This window comes from Tamandua tetradactyla, chromosome 24 (assembly GCF_023851605.1).
Source record: "Tamandua tetradactyla isolate mTamTet1 chromosome 24, mTamTet1.pri, whole genome shotgun sequence".
Lineage (NCBI taxonomy): Eukaryota > Metazoa > Chordata > Mammalia > Pilosa > Myrmecophagidae > Tamandua > Tamandua tetradactyla.
In genome coordinates, this window is record NC_135350.1 from 55,481,393 (window position 1) to 55,485,018 (window position 3,626).

Sequence of the window (3,626 nt, forward strand, 5' to 3'; positions counted from 1 at the left end):
GGCAGGTGGCTACCCAAAGTTTGGAAAAGCACATTCTTGAGTAGGTGCGTAGGCTAGCGGTAACAGGAGTGGCAGCTATGGTTAGATGACATTAGCATAACCTACAGCCCGATTTGTCTGTATAGTGAACTGAATGCCCAGGAGGAAAAAAAAAGTTGAGATACATTGTTGTAAATCATCAGATTATCCAGTAAAGGGAATCTTTTTTTGTTTGTTTTCACAAAGTGAAATAAAAATAAAGGCAAATTTGTTTGTTTTGAAATAGTTTATTTTCATGTCGTTTGTAAACACATCAATAAATACTTAGACCTCTCATTTCTAAGACAGAAAGAAACACTGTGAAATTAACACTAAACAAGGCATTATGCCTTACAAGGCAGACATAAAATGTCCAAGGGATATTTAGAACATGGTCGTTCTTAAAGCTTCAACATGAGACATGTTGACCACATACTGTGAAATTGTTTCAATAAATAACCAACCAACAGTCTTTTTAAATAGTAACAAAAATAGGTGTACATACACATATTCCGGTACTTTATCAATGATTTGACAGTCAATTTGATTGCATCCTCTAGTCTCTACCATTGTAACTGGAATGATCTGGGCACTACAGAATATTAGTTTAATGACTGGAGAAGCTTGGAAAACCCTGAATCTTGAAATTAAATAAGAATCAGGACTGAACTTTCATTTCTCATAAAATGAACAATAAAAAATAACAGTACAGAGTGTAAGTAGATTCAGCAATATCCTTAAAATTATTTTACATATAAAATATTAATATAGAATCTTTGAGAATAAATAAATAAGTATAAGAATTCTCCTGAGAGATGTTCAAACACATTTAGCCCAGGCCAGTCATCCTCAGGAGCAATTTCTCTTCTTGTTTGGTTCCTGTAAGGGCAGGGCCTGCTGCAGGAACAGTCATCAACGAGCTTCCGCCTTCTCTCCAGGTCAGTTAGAACTGCCACTACAATGAAAACAATGTCTTAGTAGCTGCTCAGTAAAGCCGACTGCACGGTGCATGTTTCTGTTCTGCCCGCTGGGTTCTGGGTTCTGGAGTTTCCAACAGCTTGAAACTGAATGGTAACTGCCAGCCACCACTGCCCTGTGTGGCACAGACCTCTGGGCCCTTTACTTAGAAATGGGAAGGAGGTGAGGCTATGGTCTCTGCTGCATTATTTGCTACACACAGCCATCACTGCTGTCACAGTAGTCTCCCTTCAGCCTTACAGTAACACCAAGCAGTAGCTATTAATATCTTTTCTGTTTCACTGAGACTCAAGTTAAATCATTTTCCCAGGGTCACCTGGTATTAGGTGGTAGAATCCAAATTTGTACCAAGTGCAGTGTCGTGGCCAAATCCTTGCCCTTTCCCACTAAGCTTTGGGGCCCATGTGGCAGAAAACCAAGGGTTCTGCTTTTCAGTTCTGAAAGCCCAGAAGAGAAAACCATCTTTGTTTTATAACAGGTGGAAAGCTTTCTCAGCATAACTGGCCTCCCTAGGTGACAATTTGAATGAACACCCAGCACCTTTCTCCACACGCATTTCAGTGGAGGTTGGAGGTGGGGGTGGTGGTCACTGGAAACACCCTTCTCCCACCAGAGCGGATCAGTGATCTTCATGGCAAGTAACAATCATGATTTTTCAAGCCTTCAGCTAACCACAAGGTTTCATTAATATTATTATTTTTTTCTTTTTGTGTGGGCCCGCACCGGTAATCGAACCCAGGTCTCTGGCACGGCAGGCTCTGCCTGCTGAGCGACCGTTACCCGCCCTAATATAGTTAAGGAGGAAAATGCCTGTATCTGTGACCAATGAGTCCAGGCACAGGTTGCAAATAAAAACGCTAACTCACCGGTTTACCATCTTTTGGAGCATTTTTTTAACCATGGGGGCTGCGGGGTTGAGACAAGCTTCCTGCCCATTCTTGAGAGTGGCTCTGCAGGAGGAGGGAGAAGGGCCATGAGGTCGGGCTGGGGAGTCAGATGTGGGCACGCGAGGGGCGGGTGGCTCGGTGAGCGGCAGCGCGGGGCGGAACTTACATGACTTCGGTTTGGGCGCAGTGGGCTCCCGGGGACGTCACCTTCACGCTTTCGATGTTCTTGAGGTGAATTCCCTGCACGGTCTGCAGGCAGTGGCAGCGCAGTTCAGAGACTACGGGCGCCCCTGGAAGGAGATCAAAGACCGGTTAGCGGGACTGTCTTCCCCAGGGGCGCCCACCCGACGCCTGGCTGCCGGTGGGGTCCCGGGTGCGGGCTCAGGTCTCACCTGCTGCGCGCCGGCCGGCGGCGAGCACGAGCAGCAGCAGCAGCGCGGCGGGGAGCAGCCGGGGAGCGCGGGGGGCGGCGGCGAGGGCGGCGCGGGCCATGGTGCTCGGCTCGGAGGGCGGGAGGTGCCGGTGCGTGGAGCGCGAGAGCGGGCTCTGGTTGAGCTGCCTGCGGTCCGGGCTCTGCGGCTCCCGGTGACCGGCGACCCCTTTTATCCATGGCTGGGTAGGAAAGTCCGTTGTCCCGCGGCCTGGGAAATTCCCGGTCCTCCCGGGCTGGTCCCTGGTGGCGGAAGGAAGGCACCGACCCCGCCTCCTGGATTGGAGGGGGCAACGGGACCTCTCTGGGTGCCCTCACCGCCCTGTCCTCTCGCATGTGCCCCCTCAGACTCTGGGATATTCTTTTTCTGTCCCAAAACACCAGTTTCGGAGTGAGTCGCCGACCGCTCTGGTTTTGCGGGCCCACGAGGGCCGGGCAGTGGGCCCTGAGTGACCCAGGCGCCGGGCGGGAGGGGGAGAAGAATGGACACGTGCGACCCACAACTGGGGCGGAGCGACATCTTTAAAAGAGAGTTCTGTCTCTTTAGTTATGGGACCTGGGGTGGAGGGAAAAGTGGCTGGGGTGTTTCTGGTGGGTCCGCATTTGGCTTTCCTGTCAATCTAGCCTATCAAATGTTCAGTTTTGTTTATTTCGTATACATCCGAAATGAACGCTCTCTGTCAAAATATAGCTGTCAACTCCGATTCCGGGGATGAAGGCTCAGCTTGTTCCCTAGTGCTGTATGTTCACAATCACACTTTGAATTTGTTTTTGTTTTCCATTTAGTGGGAAACAGAGCAGTGTCAAAAGGTGAATCCAATGTTCATTTCAGGGAAAGTGGAAGCAGTAGCATGACCTCTTCTTTCATATCCTGCAGAGATTCTTTCCTCCCTCTAAAAAGTTGGAACTTCCAAAATTCCCTGAGCATCACCTTTTCCGTGGATGAGCAGATTAGATTTGATCTGTGCGATCTGGACTGGCAGATTCTTTGCAGTTGCGAGAGGCTTCTTCCCACAGGCTAACCGGCTTCACCTTTTCTGGTTCTATTTTGGGCAGAATAGTTCAGGGATGCTCGACAGTGAGACCTGATGTGCAAAGCCCTTACTCCTGCAAGCAGCAAGCATGTGTATAGATCAAATATGAACCACCAAATCACCCATAAAAGTGCATTCCTTTATTACAGGACTTTTTGGCATCCAGTGTAGGTTCCACTTTCTTCCTTCAAAGTCTATTTAATCCAAAGACTTTACACTTTTTCACCAGTACTTGTTAAGATTTCGTGTTATTCAACAGTGTTTCAGAGGATTTAAGTA

At 48.4% G+C, this 3,626-nt stretch overlaps 1 long non-coding RNA gene across 1 annotated transcript; it reads right to left on the reverse strand.

The window, feature by feature from the left end:
- Window positions 1–246: 246 nt before the first annotated feature.
- Window positions 247–2,256, reverse strand: LOC143668390 (uncharacterized). The gene is made up of 3 exons (XR_013168426.1): window positions 2,050–2,256; window positions 1,863–1,946; window positions 247–973 (listed from the first exon to the last, which is right to left on the reverse strand). It is a non-coding gene; the product is annotated as an uncharacterized LOC143668390 (long non-coding RNA).
- Window positions 2,257–3,626: the final 1,370 nt, after the last annotated feature.